General features: G+C 36.1%; 1 non-coding gene across 1 annotated transcript; it reads right to left on the reverse strand.

The window, feature by feature from the left end:
* Positions 1-244: 244 nt before the first annotated feature.
* LOC116871907 lies at positions 245-408 on the reverse strand. The gene has a single exon (XR_004383558.1). It is a non-coding gene; the product is annotated as a U1 spliceosomal RNA (small nuclear RNA).
* Positions 409-19,971: the final 19,563 nt, after the last annotated feature.

Here is a 19,971-nt window from a genome sequence, read left to right on the forward strand (position 1 = left end):
TAAAATTTAATATATATATATATGTTTGTGTGTGCATATGTGTGTGTGTATGTGTGTATGTGTGTGTATATATGTGTATATATATATATATATACATATGTGTGTGTGTGTGTGTATATATATATATATATATATATATATATATACTCTTTAAGGGTTGTTTTTAACCCTTATGAATCTAAATTGACCCTTTATTGGGAATGCTGATTTTTGCTCATGTGCTTTTTTTTTTTTTTTCCTATTTCAGGGGAAAGTACAAGCATACTCCCCCACTACCACAAGTCATGAAGTTGAGTTTCCCACATTTGGAGAAATCGCAGGGGTCAACACATCTAGAGTGCAATGGATAAGCCTCACCCTGGGAAAACCACTTTCATAATCATGGTATCTACCCTGCCAGGTAAGTATTGCTTATGTGCTTTTTAACGTCACAGCAGGAGCAGTTTTACCTGAGGAGTTTATGTATGGATTCTGTTCAGCCCTAGAGGAACTTGCCTCTGAAGAGTGGTTTGCATTTGCTTTTCTGAGTATACTAGGAGTATCACTATTCAGGGGCTCATTTTTATGATAGCTTCTCAACTTGGGCATTCTGTACCCTTGAGGAGGGCATAAATTCCAACTTCAAAACTATGCGTAATATAGCTCATGGTTACCAATTATATAAGGAGATTTTTTTTTCAACCTAGAAACCAAGAGGTGATTGAAAAGACTTTGCTGTCTTCCTTTGCATATATATAAGTTCTTTGTTTTGCCTTGTTCACCCTTTTACTAATTATGGAGTCTGTCAAGGCTTCCTGCTATATATGAAGGTCTAACTTCAACTCTTATCTCACATGGGCTCAGGTCTCACGTTCTTCCCTGATGTAGGTGGTATCTCACAGATGTTTGGTTTCTAGTGTAGTCCTCTGTCCCATGTCAGACTCGCCAGCAAATCCCCTCAACTATGTACTAACTGAACTGGTTTTTGTTCTTCTGTGTTCCTGTGACCAAAGGTTTAAGCTAATTTCATTTATTTGAAGCTATGATCTTAAGAAAATGTTAGAATTGTATGTGTCATTTCTAGATATTTGCAATAGAAAGAACTTCTGATTGCATATTAACAGGTTGCTGGAATCAGAAGATTTTATTGGGGTATTACTCAATATTTAAACTTCTTTTTACTTGTTTTCTCCTACGTTAATTATAGTTGACCTTTGAACAACATTGGGGATGTTGGGAATGCCATCCCCGGTGCAGTGAAAAACCCACATATAACTTTTGACTCACCCTAGACTTAAACACTAATAGCGTATATTGACCAGAAGCCTTACAGATAACATAAAATCAGTTAACACATATTTTTTATACTTTACATGTATTATATATTTATTATAAATGTATGATATATTTACATTATATATTATATATTCTTACAATAAAGTAAGCTAGTGAAAAGAATGTGTTTATTAAGAAAATCGCGGGGAAGAGAAGATACATTTACAGTACTGTATTGTAAAATTGCGAATATGGAGCTCCGTGGCAAGGGAGGGGCCAAGCAGGCACAAAGCCACGCTGGCAGAGGGAACCCTGGACCTCCAACAACAGCCATGCAGGGCCCTACATGGTCCAGCGCCAGGCTAGGTGGGAGGCTGGATGGGAGCCCGGTGCCCAGCAAAGTGAAGGCTGAGGGAGTCCTCACTGCAGCTGGGAGTCAGGACCCAGACCCGGGCAGCGGTTGGTGGAGTTGGCACTGTTTCTTCGGCTGCCACGTTGTTGCTGACCAAGTGAACCCCGCTTCCCCTGTGGCCAAGCTGGACCTGGGTGACCAGCAGGAACACTGGGAGACATTGCAGAAGGGGCAGAGGCTCACCTTTGAGAGTAAGCCAAGCTGCTGCTAGACGATCGGCTTGCAATACCCTGCCGAGGCTGCTGCGGTGGGGCAGTGTGGTTTGAAGTTTGAGTCTTGGAAGACTTGCACATCTTAGTCTGTAGCTGCAGCGTTTGGTAGAGGCAGAGACACTTCATTGTCCTGCTTCTCACTTCAAGCTCCTGGGTGGAGCCAGAGCATCACCGCACACACAGTCAACATGCACAAAGTCAGCAAGCTTCCGCAAGACAGGTGGCTTTCAGAGCTTTTACACTCTCTGCTTGAACCCTGGACACTTTGAATTGCTCCTCACCACCTGGATGAGGGCACCACCTGGAGTGTGTTCATTGCGGGATTCAGGGGCAGAGACTGGGGGAAGGCCCTGGAGGAGCACGAGGCTATTAAGAATGTGTCTTCAGAGTGTGTTCCGGTTTTCCCCTTCCTAAAAAGGAGAAATCATTGGGGTCAGCAGCTTTGTTGTCCCCGCTGCACCTCAGTGGTGCTCATGAATGTGGCTGATCCACGCTGCTGGTTCTGCTGGCCAGAGACCATCTCAGCTTTGCAGCTTGCTCCGGCTACCAGGGAATTTTTGGCACTACTTTGTCCTTCCTCAGTCCAGATTTTGATGTAGGTTAGTTGACATCCTTCTTTCTCTTCCCAACTTTTATATGGATGTTTTATAAAAGTAAATATTTTAAAAATTAAAGCCAATCCCTCCCCCCCAAAAAACAGAAAAAACTGCATATAAGTGGACCCACACAGTGAAAAATGTTAGGATTTATTGCATGCCTACCAGGTTCTAGGCAACAAGGATATGACAATATACCAAATAGTCTTTTGTCTTCATTCAGTTTACATTCTACTAGAGACTTCATGAAACAATCAAATTAAAAATAAATATATAAAAGCGTGCCTTGGAGATATTGTGTAGTGTGAAAGTGGCTGTAGACATGTAAATAAATAAGCTTGGCAATGATCCAACAAATGTTTGTTTATAAAAACAGGTGATGGATCATATTTAGCCCATAGGTTTGTAGGTTTAGACTGATCATACTCTGTTGTCTGAGGCAGGGAAAATTGTTTTTTCCAAAAGGAAGAAACAAAAAAAATGAAGAAAGGAAAAAAGGAAGAAAGGAAAGAAGGAAGGAACCTTTGCTGTCAAGGCAGAACAGAGTATTGTAGGTGGAGGGATGAACATAAGTATTAACTTTTAAGTTCATTTACTTTTAGTCTTGGTTCATTTATGGCAAAGGATTAAAGTCTACACATCATTTTAGTTTCCCCTTTGTGATTAAACATTTTTGTATGAAATTCTCTCTCTCTTCAAAGCTTTCCACATGATTTAAATCTTCTATTTTTACTTATTAATATTTTGGGCATAGTTATTTAGGAATGGACTTTTTTTTTTAAGATTTTATTCATTTGGGAGAGAGAGAGAGAGAAAATGAGAGAGTATAAGAGGGGAGAGGATCAGAGGGAGAAGCAGACTCCCCACTGCACAGGGAGCCCAATGTAGGACTCGATCCTGGGACTCCAGGATCATGACCTAACTGAAGGCAGCTGCTTAACCAACTGAGCCACCAGGTTCCCCTCCAGTTTTGTTTTTTTTTTTTTTTTTTTTTTTTTAGATTTTATTTACTTGACAGACACAATGAGAGAGAGGGAATACAAGCGGGGGGAGTGGGAGAGAGAGAAGCAGGCTTCCAGCCGAACAGGAAACCCGATGTGGGGCTCTATTCCAACCTGAGCCGAAGGCAGACACTTAATGACTGAGCCAGCCAAGCACCCCAGGAATGGATTTTTTTGTTTCCAAATAGTAAAGTTCTTTGTTCTGTGTCTTAATATTTATTTTTTAAATTTTAATTTATATTTTAATCCAGTATAATTAACATACAGTGTTACATATATTGCTCAGTGCTCATGAAGATGAGTGTACACTTAATGCCCTTCACCTCTCTCATGCATTCCCTACCCACCTCTTTGATAGCCATCTACCTGTTCTCTATACTTAAGAGTTGGTTTTTGGTTTATTCCTCCCTCCTTTGTTTTGTTCCATAAAATTCCACACAGGAGTGAAATCCTATAGTATTTTTATTTCTCCGACTGACTTATTCCATTTAATGTTATGCTCTTTAGCTCCATCCATGTTGCAAATAGCAAGATTTCATTATTTTTTGACTGAATAATATTCCACCATATATATCTGCATATATATACATGTATATATATGCATATGTATATCTGTATGTGTGTGTATGTGTGTGTGTGTGTGTGTGTACACATACATCATCTTTGTCCACTCATTTATCGATGGATACTTTGGCTGCTTCCCTATTTTGGCTATTACCAATAATACTGCAATAAACATAGGAGTACATATATCCTTTTGATTAAGTGTTGTGGTATTCTTTGGGAAAATTCCTATTAGTGGGATTACTGGACCAGAGGGTAGTTCTATTTTTTATTTTTTGAGGAACTCCATACTGTTTTCCACAGTGACTTGACCAGTTTACATTCCCACTAACAATGCAGGAGGGTTAATTCTTCTCCACATCATAGCCAATGTTTGTGGTTTATTGTTTTTGATTTTAGCCATTTTGACAGGTATGATGTGATGTCTCACTGTAACTGTGGTTTGCCTTTCCCTGATGATGAGCGATACTGAGCATCTTTTCATGCGTCTGTTGCCCATTTGTATGTTTTCTTTGGAGAAATGTTGGTGTATGTCTTCTGCTTACTTTTTAATTGGATTATTGTGTGTGTGTGTATGTGTTCATGTTGAGTTTCTAAGTCCTTTATACATTTTTCATACCAACCCTTTATTGGATATGTCATTCGCAAATATCTTCTCTCATCCAGTAGGTTCTCTTTTAGTTTGGTTGATTGTTTCCTTTGCTGTGCAAAAGATTTTATTTTGATATAGTCCCAACAGTTTGTTTTGACTTGTGTTTCCCTTGCCTTGAGAGACATATCTAGAAAAATGTTATTGTCAATGTTAGAGAACTCACAGTTTGTGCTCTCTTCTAAGATTTACATGTTTCAGGTCTCACATTTAGGTATTCTATCCATTTTGAGTTTATTTTTGTGTATGTTGTAAGAAAGTAATCCAGTTTCATTCTTTTACATGTAACCGCCCAGTTTCCCAACACCATTTGTTGAAGAGACAGTCTTTTTCCTATTGTGTATGTTTGCCTTCTTTGTTGAAGATTAATTGACTGTATAATCATAAGTTTGGGTGCTGTGTCTATTTTTCTGCCAGTACTGTACCATACTTGATTACTACAGCTTCGTAATAGAACTTGAAATCTGGAATTGTGATATCTCCAACTTCGTTTTTCTTTTTCAAGATTGTTTCAGCTATTCAGTGTCTTTTTTGATTCCATACAAGTTTTAGGATTGTTTTTTATAGTTCTGTGAATTTTGATAATTTGATAGAGATTGCATTAAATCAATAGACAGCTTGGGTAGTATGGACATTTTAACAATATTTGTTCTTCCAATCTATGAGTATGGAATGTCTTTTCATTTCTTTGTGTCATCTTCAGTGTCTTTCATCAGTGTTTTATAGTTTTCAGCGTGCAGGTCTTCCACCTTCTTGGTTAAGTTATTCCTATGTATTTTATTATTTTTGGTGCAATTGTAAATAGGATTGATTTCTTAATTTCTGTTTTTTTAGTAGTATATAGAAATGTGACAGATTTCTATACATTGATTTTATATTCTGTGACCTTACTCAATCCATTTATAAATTTAATAGTTTTTTGGTAGAGTTTTCAGTGTTTTAATTGGAATGTGTTATGAGCAGATAATGGGTCTTATAAACATTAGTTTTGGAAATGTTTTAAAGATTTTATTGTGAACAAGTACAAAAATATTTGAATTATTTGTCAATGCTTCCTAAGCATGTACAAAAGAAAAGTATATGTTTTCATATATGTGTATCTGAATGTGTTAGTATCCATGAAGTTTATGTAAGTGTAAATATATGCTGCTAAATTCTAAATTTTTCTACTAAAATAAAATGTGTTCAAATGAACTTGATCCATATGATATTGGTGAAAATATCTTTAAAACAAAACAAAACAAAACAAAGTTTTCATATAAGTACCGTAAAGTTCATTAGATGTTGTTGGTTTCACTCACACTTAATCCCATCCATTCTGTCCTCCCTTGCTGTAGCAGTGACTGGAAAGGTAAAACCACATGTTCTTGTCTTCTTTGTGGCTAAGAACAGCTACTGTACTTTGGGAGACGGGCACAGAATTTGGAAGTGAGACAGATGTCACGTTCTTGAATTCTTGCATTACATAATTTGTATATAATAATTTGTATAATAATATGAAAATTCCATTGTATAACGTGGTTCTTTATCCTGTTTAGTTCCATACCTATTGCTTTCTTTTCACTTGTATCTTCCCCGTCTCTCTTTTCTCATCAGAATCTATTACAGTTCAATGCAGAAAATCACTGTAGGTATTTCAAGAGAGTTTGGCAGTTAAACATGATTGGAAGGACTCAGTGAGGGGAAGTCAAGGAATTACCACTAGACTGTTGTTTCCAAGGTTATATGACTCCAGTAGCAATCTGGAATCTTGCAAACTGCTGCTGCTTCTACTTTCACACTGCTATTTACTCTCATGATTGGTGTACAGACCCTGGAACTGGAGCCCAGTACTCACAAATACTCACAGCTATGCAGATTTTTTTGCCAGATACCGCAGCTGCAAGGAGATGGCACCTACCTCACTTCTCATTCTGTGCCACTGCACCTCATTCACAGGAGCTGTTTTCCAACAGAACTCTAACCACAAGTTGGATGGAAAGTTTGTTTTTACCCTTCTAGTCCACGCTATACAAGGAGAGAACAGAATTGATGGGATGGGGGTGAGTGAAACAAACAATACCAAATGCCCACGTCCCTTACAGGCAACCTCTCTTTATTACATCATTTAAGACATTTTGTGCAAATGCCATAGCTGACGTTATTTTTTAAGCTTGGTCTGGCATTTTTTCCCCTCTTTTTGTAGGAAAGTTCAGTCTTCCCATTTTTTAAAAGTTTTTATTTATTTAAGTAATTTATACACCGATGTGGGCTCAAACTCACAACCCTGAGATCAGGAAGCACGTGATTGTCCAACTGAGCCAGCCAGGTGCCCATCAGTCTTTTAATTTTTGGAACAGTATGATAAATTAACATTATTTCTCTAATGTCCTATTGTACCTAAGGTGAATTGAATAAATTTTTCCTTTGTACCTTTGCCTTATTATTGATGATAATTCAAAGTACTATTCTTTCCAGTCTGTGATCCCTATTCTTTTAATATGAAAACAACATACCAACTAGTTCCTTCGCTAATAATCTGCCTTCCTACTCTCCCAGTAAGATGTATCCTTGTGAAAATTATTGTTTTCTCTCATTCCTTATCTCTCATTGAGAAAGTTTTTAATTCTTCTCCTCATATTTTATCTTTTCCTTCTTCCTTTCCTTTTTCTCCTTCCCCTCCCTTTCTCTTCTCCTGTTATCTACTTACCTCCAACTCTGTATCTTTTTGATAGTGAATTGCTTTTAGCTCCAAAATGTGTTTGGTACTTATACTAGGCATTCCTCCAAAGTGTATCAATAATCATTTATAAATAATAGAGATTCTACTTCAAGACTACTACTTGACACTTCCGTGACCCATTATGGAGTTGACTGTTGTCCATTTAGATTTCTTAATAATTGGATGGATTGATAATGGCATTCATTGATCATAACTGTTTCCTTTTTTTCTCCATACAACTTATTAAAATAGTTGTTCATCCATGTAGAGGCAGATGAAGAAAATTATTTATTATTTTGATTCCAGATATACATCAAGAACTAAATACAAGAATATTATAGGAAATTATGAATTAGAGGGAAAAATGAGAATTGGAAGGAAAAGAATTGTCAGTCTGACAGGGGAAAGTCAAGTATTGAGGTCTTTTAACAGATGTTATTTCCAGTGATATGGAAGTTAATGCATGACACTGCCAAAGGATTGCTGAGGTTGATTGGATATTAAATAATCTTATTTTGAGAGGATTACCAAGACAATAGTTTTTAAGTATTTTGTAAATTATAAAATGATATAAAATATAAAATAATATTTAATCTCTTTTCTCTTCTTCCTTGTTTTTTTATCTTTTCTTTTTTCCAACATGATTATCATTATTTAGTTATTGCATTGCCAAAGTATAATACCAATACCAATACTTAATTATCAATATTAATATCAGTGTGTTATTTGATTATTTAACATTTAGTATGTATTAAAGGTGTTTTGAAAATAACATGTAAATTCATCATAGAACATAAAGAAGTGTAACTATGAAATATAAATTTTAACAGTATTGTAATTCTCATATAAATTATTAACAGCAAAATATACAAAGTATAATATCATGTAAGTGAAGAATAATTAATCATAAAATATTAAGCAAAACAATGTTATACAACTTTATTTTGATCCTCGGATATAAATATGTTATTTGTGTGATATTCAGATGGAATGGAGTACATTTTCTTACTAATTTTCCAGTAGCTTAAAAATTGTTTTTAACTCTAGATGAGTTTTTGATGAAGAAGTAGTTATAATTCAATTCCAAATACTGTCCCCTTGACTTTTTCGTCTTAAAATAATCTCATCTTTTGCTTGATACTTTTGAGATCCCCAGATTCATTATGTATAGATGGATATTTCAAAGTAGAATTAATTATATCATTTTTAATATTACCACATTAATTTTTAACTTAAAGTCTTTACACTAGAGGAAGAATTCTTATTCACACTTTGTTTATTATCTTTTACCCTTCCTTTTGAAAATTCTGAAAATACAGGATGATGCACATTTACTTGATATACAGATTTAATGTGTACATCTCCATTGGTACACTTTTGTGTTCTATATATTTTGAATATATAGAAATGGAATTTTATACTAAAATTATGGGTACTGTATAAACTGCAGTGCATATTAGAAGATGGGATATTTAAAAATACATTATGGTTATTACATTCACTATTATGATCATCATTATTATTTGATATTTTTAGGAATGTTGATAAACAACAGGGTAAAGGAAATCCTGAGTGAGTTATACAGCCTTTTGAAACAGGACAAAGTAGTCAAAAACTCAATTAGAGAAAGAAGTATAAAAGTAGACACAATTTATCTTTACTTGAATAGACATTGATAATTTCTCTCTCTATCTCTATTTCTGTCTCTCTCCTCTCTGTCACTCTATTATTGTAATCTATCTATCTTTCTATCATCTATATATCATTTTTGCACCACTTTTTCTCCATCTTTGAGAATAAAACACATGAAGAGACTAAAATTTTCCTTCTACAATTTGGTATAATTTGAATATATTTAATACATATAATAGTAAAATTACCACCTAACTGTGTGAAGTCATCAACCAGATTTTTCCTCATGTAATGGTATTATCCCTAACCTGTTTATATACAGCTATAGACAAACACAAATACACACCCATACGCACAAATGCAAACTGACAGAAACGTTTTACTGGCTGATCTAGTCACATTAACTGCCCTATTTTCCTTAATCCCATTCAGCTAGTGATGGCTGTGTGACATACTTCTGGAAAATTAAATGTGGGATAATATCACATTCTCACTTGGATTATCTTAATAGAAGCCAAAGTTACCTATAACATGGACCCTTTCAGTGAATTGTCCACATCCCAACTATTTTAAAGTTATTTTTTTTAAAGATTTTATTTATTTATTTATTTGACACAGAGAGAGATCACAAGTAGGCAGAGCAGCAGGCAGACAGAGAGGGGAAGCAGGCTCCCCACTGAGCAGAGAGCCCGATGTGGGGCTCTATCCCAGGACCCTGAGATCATGACCTGAGCTGAAGGCAGAGGCTTAACCCTCTGAGCCACCCAGGTGCCCTATTTTAAAGTTATTAATCTGTTTCTATCCACCTAAACCAGAAAAGTGACATTGTAAATAAAATGAACTAAATAATAATGTTAGATATTTGGGTACCAAAAAGAATAGCTTGTATTTACTACCTAGCTAGGGATGAAGGTTGAAGAACATAGATCAAGATGAAGAGTGAAAAGTCAAAGGCAAAAAAAAAAAAAAAAAAAAAAATGGTTTTCTGCCTTTGAACTGACTAAACCATGACTTTATAAGGCAAAATCAAGAATCCAGAAGCACAAGTAATTTGGGGAAAATAAAATTTAGTTGACTACAGGAAATTCAAGGAGAGATCACTTAGGTTGTTTTAAATATAATCTAGGTATTTAAGATAAGAATTGCAATAGGAATATACATTGAGGAATGATGGTAATTGAAGATATACAATTGTATAAATTCCTGATAAAGACTGAAGTGGCATGAAGAGAGAAGTTAGTCTGAGAGAAAACCTGAACTGTAGCTATGTCTTTGGGTTATAAGGAAGAAAGTGAGCCAGCAGAAAGTGCTGAGAGGAGAGTAATGGCCAAAAATATAGGAGCCATGCAAAGGTAGAGAAGAATACATTTCAGGAAAGAAGGAAATAATGAAGACAGTGAATGGTTTTTATTAAGTACAGGAAAGCAGTAGTAATTCCCAACAGCAAGAAGGTTTTATATGGTGTAATAAGGCAGAAGAGAGTCTATCAATAAATGAATGAAAACTGAAGATAACAAAGATGTGAATTCCTTTTCGAGTATTGCACATTAGGGGTGCCTGGAGGGTTTAGCTGGTTAAGCATCTGCCTTTGGCTCAGGTCATGACCCAGGGTCATGGGATTGAGCCCCCCATCTGGGTCCCTTCTCAGTGGGAAGTCTGCTTCTTCTTCTCCCACTACCCCTGCCCCCTCCTTGTGCTCTCTCTCTACCTCAAATAAATAAATAAAATATTAAAAAAAATAAAGTGTTGAACATTAAAGAATGTTGGGTGTAAAGAGGGGTTTAGGACCAAAGCAAAGATTTTGTATTTATTTGTTTTTAAGATGTGAAAAATGTAATATAATTAAATGTATACAGATACAAGAAAGAAAAGGAAAAGTAAAAGATAGTTACAGAGAAGAGATTGGATAAAAAGCATACAATTAATAGAACAAGATCCTTAAAAAAAAAAGGAGGATGTTAAATGATCTAGAGTAGCAAAGTTGGAGAGCTAAGACTTGGACAGGAAAAGGGACAAGTTTTCAACAATAAAAGGGGAAGAAAATAAAATAGATGTGTGTATGGTTCCAAGGAATATTTGCAGATTCCTGTGAAGTAACTCCTGTCTTTTGGCTTCTATGCTGTTTCAGAAGGGAATAATGTTCTTTGTGAATGGTTAATGAATAAATTTGAGGGTTCAGGGACTTGAACACTTGAAAGACAGTGTGGAGAACTGAGTGCTGATTGCAAAAACATAGATGGATTTCCTGTTATCATGGAGAACTTATTTGAAGTTGCAGATGAAACTGGTCCCATATTCAGTGTTACATAACTTTTCCCTGGTATAATCAGTACAGGGTTCTCAGAGTTCAGTGAGAACAGACTTAGATCAAGGCTATTGCATTTTTTTAACCTTTTGAGGACTATTTCAAATAAGATATTTTTTCTTTATTTTTTTTAAAGATTTTATTTATTTATTTGACAGACAGAGATCACAAGTAAGCAGAGAGGTGGGCAGAGAGAGAGAGAGAGAGAGGAGGAAGCAGGCTCCCTGCTGAGCAGAGACCCCGATATGGGGCTCGATCCCAGGACCCTGGGATCATGACCAGAGCCGAAAGCAGAGGCTTTAACCCACTGAGCCACCCAGGTGCCCCTAAGATATTCTTTATAAGAAATTATCTGATCTACGTCTTTACCCCTTCCAAAACCATTTTCTTCTGCTTTTGTATTTACTTTACATTTTGTACTTAACACCATAGCACTTTTCTTAGTGCATTGGACATATTCTTTTATAACCCGTATCAGCCAATAAATGAAAAAGCCCTTTATTTATACTTAGAGTTCTGGTGTCCAGTGCATTTCCTGGTTATTATCTGCTTACTGCTTGTTAAATTTGACAACCTAAAAGAAAATATTCCTAAGATTTTATCAAGACTGATTGTGTAAAGAATGTTTTCCCAGATATCTATTGGGTTACAACAGGAAAATCCAGAGTGAATTTGTATGATAAATCACAACGGGAACATTTACGTTGTGAACACTAGATACTTTATTCACTGAGATATCTAAAATGTAAAACTCTGCTGGCTGATACATTAATCACATGATGCTATTGAGTACTTGAAATATAGCTAGTTCAAACTAAAATGCATTTTAAAGTTAAAAACAGACAAGTTTTTAAAGAATAGTATGGGGAAAAAAGTGTCATCAATCTATTTAATATTTTATATTGATTGAACATTAAAAATATTTAGATATATGGAAATAAATAAAATATTAAAATAACTTCTTTGATGTGGCTACTAGAAAATTAAAAATTATATATGTAGTTCTTATTTACGACTCACATTATATTTCCATTGGACACCAAGTGTCTATATAGAAAATAATACCAAACTAAAATGTATTGTTGTGTTGCCTTTTATTAATGCTTTCATTTTTTTATATAATGGTAATAACTGGCTAGTATCTCAGATAATCCAATATGCAAGGGTGACTGAAGAGTCTCCATTTTCTTCATATGACATACCACATAATACATTCAATTTTTTTTCCCACTTTTTTTTTGAGATTTTTTTTTTAATTTTATTTTTTATACACATATAATATATTTTTATCCCCAGGGGTACAGGTCTGTGAATCGCCAGGTTTACACACTTCACTGCACTCACCATAACACATACCCTCCCCAATGTCCATAACACCACGCCCTCTTTCCGAACCCCCCCTCCCCCCATCAACCTGCAGTTTGTTTTGTGAGATTACAAGTCACTTATGGTTTGTCTCCCTCCCAATCCCATCTTGTTTCATTTACTCTTCTACTACCCCCTTAACCCCAATGTTGCATCTCCTCTCCCTCATATCAGGGAAATCATATGATAGTTTTCTTTCTCCGATTGACTTATTTCGCTAAGCATGATACCCTCTAGTTCCATCCACATCGTTGCAAATGGCAAGATTTCATTTCTTTTGATGGCTGCATAGTATTCCATTGTGTATAAATACCACATCTTCTTAATCCATTCATCTGTTGATGGACATCTAGGTTCTTTCCATAGTTTGGCTATTGCAGACATTGCTGCTATAAACATTCGGGTGCACGTGCCCCTTCAGATCACTACGTTTGTATCTTTAGGGTAAATACCCAGTAGTGCAACTGCTGTAATAGGGTAGCTCTATTTTCAACTTTTGGAGGTACCTCCATGCTGTTTTCCAGAGTGGTTGCACCAGCTTGCATTCCTACCAACAGTGTAGGAGGGTTCCCCTTTCTCCGCATTCTCGCCAGCATCTGTCATTTCCTGACTTGTTAATTTTAGCCATTCTGACTGGTGTGAGGTGGTATTTCATTGTGGTTTTGATTTGTATTTCCCTGATGCCGAGTGATGTGGAGCACTTTTTCATGTGTCTGTTGGCCATCTGGATGTCTTCTTAGCAGAAATGTCTGTTCATGTCTTCTGCCCATTTCTTGATTGGATTATTTGTTCTTTGGGTGTTGAGTTTGCTAAGTTCTTTATAGATTCTGGACTCTAGCCCTTTATCTGATATGTCATTTGCAAATATCTTCTCCCATTCTGTCAGTTGTCTTTTGGTTTTGTTAACTGTTTCTTTTGCTGTGCAAAAGCTTTTGATCTTGATAAAATCCCAATAGTTCATTTTTGCCCTTGCTTCCCTTGCTTTTGGCGATGTTCCTAGGAAGATGTTGCTGCGGCTGAGGTCGAAGAGGTTGCTGCCTGTGTTCTCCTCAAGGATGTTGATGGATTCCTTTCTCACATTGACGTCCTTCATCATTTTGAGTCTATTTTCATGTGTGGTTTAAGGAAATGATCCAATTTCATTTTTTCTGCATGTGGCTGTCCAATTTTCCCAGCACCATTTATTGAAGAGGGTGTCTTTTTTCCATTGGACATTCCTTCCTGCTTTGTCGAAGATTAGTTGACCATAGAGTTGAGGGTCTATTTCTGGGCTCTCTATTCTGTTCCATTGATATATGTGTCTGTTTTTGTGCCAGTACCATGCTGTCTTGATGATGACAGCTTTGTAATAGAGCTTGAAGTCCAAAACCAACTTTGGCTTTCTTTTTCAATATTCCTTTGGCTATTCAAGGTCTTTTCTGGTTCCATATAAATTTTAGCATTATTTGTTCCATTTCCTTGAAAAAAAAAAAGGATGGTACTTTGATAGGAATTGCATTAAATGTGTAGATTGCTTTAGGTAGCATAGACATTTTCACAATATTTATTCTTCCAATCCAGGAGCATGGAGCATTTTTCCAGTTCTTTGTGTCTTCCTCAATTTCCTTCATGAGTACTTTATAGTTTTCTTTGTATAGATTCTTAGTGTCTTTGGTTAGGTTTATTCCTAGGTATCTTATAGTTTTGGGTGCAATTGTAAATGGGATGGACTCCTTAATTTCTCTTTCTTCTGTCTTGTTGTTGATGTAGAGAAATGTGACTGATTTCTGTGCATTGATTTTTATATCCTGACACTTTACTGAATTCCTGTACAGGTTCTAGCAGTTTTGGAGTGGAGTCTTTTGGCTTTTCCACATATAGTATCATATCATCTGCGAAGAGTGATAGTTTGACTTCTTCTTTGCCGATTTGGATGCCTTTAATTTCCTTTTGTTGTCTGATTGCTGAGGCTAGGACTTCTAGTACTATGTTGAATAGCAGTGGTGATAACGGACATCTCTGCCGTGTTCCTGACCTTAGCGGAAAAGCTTTCAGTTTTTCTCCATTGAGAATGATATTTGCGGTGGGTTTTTCATAGATGGCTTTGATAATATTGAAGTATGTGCCCTCTATCCCTACACTTTGAAGAGTTTTGATCAGGAAGGGATGCTGTACTTTGTCAAATGCTTTTGCAGCATCTATGGAGAGTATCGTATGGTTCTTGTTTTTTCTTTTATTAATGTGTTGTATCACATTGATTGATTTGCGGATGTTGAACCAAACTTGCAGCCCTGGAATAAATCCCACTTGGTCGTGGTGAATAATCCTTTTAATGTACTGTTGAATCCTATTGGCTAGTATTTTGGTGAGAATTTTTGCATCTGTGTTCATCAAGGATATTGGTCTGTAGTTCTCTTTTTTGATGGGAACCTTGTCTGGTTTTGGGATCAAGGTGATGCTGGCCTCATAAAATGAGTTGGGAAGTTTTCCTTCCATTTCTATTTTTTGGAACAGTTTCAGGAGAATAGGAATTAGTTCTTTAAATGTTTAGTAGAATTCCCCCAGGAAGCCGTCTGGCCCTGGGCTTTTGTTTGTTTGGAGATTTTTGATGACTGTTTCACTCTCCTTACTGGTTATGGGTCTGTTCAGGCTTTCTATTTCTTCCTGGTTCAGTTGTGGTAGTTTATATGTCTCTAGAAATGCATCCATTTCTTCCAGATTGTCAAATTTGTTGGCGTAGAATTGCTCATAGTATGTTCTTATAATTGTCTGTATTTCTTTGGTGTTAGTTGTGATCTCTCCTCTTTCATTCATGATTTTATTTATTTGGGTCCTTTCTCTTTTCTTTTTGATAAGTCTGGCCAGGGGTTTATCAGTCTTATTAATTCTTTTAAGGAACCAGCTCCTACTTTCGTTGATTTGTTCTATTTTTTGTTTGTTTGTTTGTTTCTATTTCATTGATTTCTGCTCTGATCTTTATTATTTCTCTTCTCCTGCTGGGTTTAGGGTTTCTTTCTTGTTCTTTCTCCAGCTCCTTTAGGTGTAGGGTTAGGTTGTGTACCTGAGACCTTTCTTGTTTCTTGAGAAAGGCTTGTACCGCTATATATTCTCCTCTCAGGACTGCCTTTGTTGTGTCCCACAGATTTTGAACTGTTGTATTTTCATTATCATTTGTTTCCATGAATTTTTTCAATTCTTCTTTAATTTCCTGGTTGACCCATTCATTCTTTAGAAGGTTGCTGTTTAGTCTCCATGTATTTGGGTTCTTTCCAAATTTCCTCTTGTGATTGAGTTCTAGCTTCAGAGCATTGTGGTCTGAAAATATGCAGGGAATGATCCCAATCTTTTGATACCGGTTGAGACCTGATTTAGGACCGAGGATGTGATCTATTCTGGAGAATGTTCCATGTGCACTAGAGAAGAATGTGTATTCTGTTGCTTTGGGATGAAATGTTCTGAATATATCTGTGATGTCCATCTGGTCCAGTGTGTCATTTAAGGCCTTTATTTCCTTGTTGATCTTTTGCTTGGATGATCTGTCCATTTCAGTGAGGGGAGTGTTAAATTCCCCTATGATTATTGTATTATTGTTGATGTGTTTCTTTGATTTTGTTATTAATTGGTTTATATAGTTGGCTGCTCCCACGTTAGGGGCATAGATATTTACAATTGTTAGATCTTCTTGTTGGACAGATCCTTTGAGTATGATATAGTGTCCTTCCTCATCTCTTATTACAGTCTTTGGCTTAAAATTTAATTGATCTGATATAAGGATTGCCACTCCTGCTTTCTTCTGATGTCCATTAGCATGGTAAATTCTTTTCCACCCCCTCACTTTAAATCTGGAGGAGTCTTCCAGTTTAAAATGAGTTTCTTGTAGGCAACATATAGATGGGTTTTGGTTTTTTATCCATTCTGATACCCTGTGTCTTTTGATTGGGGCATTTAGCCCATTAACATTCAGGGTAACTATTGAGAGATATGAATTTAGTGCCATTGTATTGCCTGTAAGGTGACTGTTATTGTATATTGTTTCTGTTCCTTTCTGATCTACTACTTTTAGGCTCTCTCTTTGCTTAGAGGACCCCTTTCAATATTTCCTGTAGAGATGGTTTGGTGTTTGCAAATTCTTTCAGTTTTTGTTTGTCCTGGAAGCTTTTAATCTCTCCTTCTATTTTCAATGATAGCCTAGCTGGATATAGTATTCTTGGCTGCATGTTTTTCTCATTTAGTGCTCTGAATATATCATGGCAGCTCTTTCTGGCCTGCCAGATCTCTGTGGATAACTCTGCTGCCAATCTAATATTTTTACCATTGTATGTTACAGACTTCTTTTCCCAGGCTGCTTTCAGGATTTTCTCTTTGTCACTAAGACTTGTAAATTTTACTATTAGGTGACGGGGTGTGGACTTATTCTTATTGATTTGAAGGGGGTTCTCTGAACCTCCTGGATTTTGATGCTTGTTCCCTTTGCCATATTGGGGAAATTCTCTCTAATAATTCTCTTCAATATACCTTCTGCTCCCCTCTCTCTTTCTTTTTCTTCTGGAATCCCAATTATTCTAATGTTGTTTCATCTTATGGTGTCACTTATCTCTCGAATTCTGGCCTCGTGGTCCAGTAGCTGTTTGTCCCTCTTTTGCTCAGCTTCTTTATTCTCTGTCATTTGTTCTTCTACATTGGTCTTCTATATCGCTAATTCTTTCTTCTGCCTCATTTATCCTAGCAGTGAGAGCCTCCATTTTTTATTGCACCTCATTAATAGCTTTTTTTATTTCAACTTGGTTAGATTTTACTTCTTTTATTTCTCCAGAAAGAGATTTTATATCTCCCGAGAGGATTTCTCTAATATCTTCCATGATTTTTTCGAGCCCTGCCAGAGCCTTGAGAATCGTCATTCTGAACTCTAGATCTGACATATTACCAATGTCTGTATTGATTAGGTCCCTAGCCTTCGGTACTGCCTCTTGGTCTTTTTTTTGTGTTGAATTTTTCTGCCTTGTCATTTTGTCCAGATAAGAGCGTATGAAGGAGCAAGTAAAATACTAAAAGGGTGGCAACAACCCCAGGAAAATATGCTTTAGCCAATTTAGAAGAGATCCAAAATTGTGACAGCAGAAAAAGGGGATAAAAAGGTTCAGAAAGAAAAAAAAATAATAAAAAAGAAACAATTAAAAAAAGAAAACCACTAAAGAAAAAATATAAAAAGGAATATATATATATATATATATATATATATATATATATATATTAAATAAACTAGTTAAAAAAGGTTAAAATAGAATAGGGTAAAAGTTAAAATTTTATCAGAAGAAGAGAAAAAAATTGAAAAAGAAAAAAAAAATTAAATTAATTGCAAGGCTAAAGAATCATGTGGAGAAAGCCATGAGTTCCGTGCTTTGCTCTCTCCTCTCTGGAATTCCGCTGCTCTCCTTGGTATTGAAACTGCACTCCTTGGTAGGTGAACTTGGTCCTGGCTGGGTTTCTTGTTGATCTTCTGGGGGAAGGGCCTGTTGTAGTGATTCTCAAGTGTCTTTGCCCCAGGGGGAGTTGCACTGCCCTTACCAGGGGCCGGGCTGAGTAATCCCCTCGGGTTTGCTTTCGGTAGCTTTTGTTCCCTGAGCGCTTTCTGTAGAGTTCTGGAGGACGGGAATGAAGATGGCGGCCTCCCAGTCTCCGGCCCGAGGAGCCGAGAGCCCGGGACCCCACTCCTTAGTGCGCCCTCAGAGAACAGCGCCCAATTACTCCCGTCACCCTGGCCTCTGGCCGTGCTCCGAGCTGACAGAGCCTGCAACCGGTTCAAGGTAACCCCGAGCTTAGAGCTCACTCCTCGGCTCCGTCTCTGTAGCCGGCTTCCCTGTTCTAATACCTGTAAGCTCTGCAACACTCAGCCACCCCCGATCCTTCTGTGACCCTTCGGGACCTGAGGCCACACTGACCCCGCGTGGGCTTCACCCAGGTTAAGCTTCTGGAGTGATGTCCCTCAGCGGAACAGACTTTTAAAAGTCCTAATTTTGTGCTCCGTTGCTCCACCGCTTGCTGGGAGCCGGCCCTTCCCCCCGTGGTCTATTTTCCCATTGCTTTGGATTCACTTCTCCGCCAGTCCTACCTTTCAGAAGGTGGTTGATTTTCTGTTTCTAGAATTGCTGTTTTTCTTCTCCTTGATCTCCCGTTGGATTTGTAGGTGTTTGCAATCTTTAGATAAGCTATCTAGCTGATTTCCCGCTACCTGAAGTAGTCTCAGCCTGCTACTTCTCCGCCATCTTGACTCTCTCCAATACATTCAATTTTTATATGAAATTAGTTTGAATAATTGCTGGAATTGCAATAAGAGTATCAGAGTCAAATGCTTTAATAATATGCTGCCTTGAAATTATTCTCATACTAATTACCCATATTTTTCATATAATCCAATGTCAGCATTTTGTTCTTCTTACAACTCATTGAATTTCTAATTGCAATGTAGAGACAAATTGAAATTATTTAGTAATGTATGTACTCTTGCGATAAGATATCTTTTGAAACAGGATGATTTTTTGAAAATTTAAATATTAAAATCCTGCAGTGGTCATCAGGTTCTATAATAAAATATACATTTATAAATCGTACTTATAAAATGGTAACAAGGTGAGATATATGAAAAGAAACAAAATTTATATAACTAGACACCAACATAAATTATAGAAAATGATGTTTTCAGTAATCGGTAATAACATTTAAACATTAGAAAGTAGTGTTTTATAGCTTGATGGCATGTAAATGAAAAATTGTTAGCTGTGTATGAAAGACTGTACCATCTTTGTTCTTACATGTGTTTATAAAATATGAACTATATGTTTATCATTTATGATTGCTGCTGCTGTTATGAAAACTTATTTATGTATTTGAAGTAATAATCTGAAATTCAGTTAGATTTTCATAATATTTCTTAAGCCTGACTTCTATTTTCTTTATATTTACCATCTGTCCATAATGTTATTAAAGCTGTTCAAAATACATTGTACCATAACAATTGAAACAATTTATAAAAATGCTTTTAGATAAATAATCCATATAAACTCATACTCAAAAGACCCATTTTCTTGTATTTGTATATTTTTCATGTAAGTTTCATAAGAAAGTGTGTATACTACTGAATATATTACTTAAGTTATTTATCTTAAAATCCTATAAGTTAAACAAATGATATGCAAAACAAATGTTTATTTTACTGATACCTGTAATATTTTTACCATAAGAAGTATCATTTGTGTGGATACATCCTCAATTTCAGTTAATAATAAATTATTTAACAGAATCAA

Source organism: Lontra canadensis, unplaced genomic scaffold, assembly GCF_010015895.1.
Source record: "Lontra canadensis isolate GAN:19392208 unplaced genomic scaffold, GSC_riverotter_1.0 scaffold1, whole genome shotgun sequence".
Taxonomy (NCBI): domain Eukaryota; kingdom Metazoa; phylum Chordata; class Mammalia; order Carnivora; family Mustelidae; genus Lontra; species Lontra canadensis.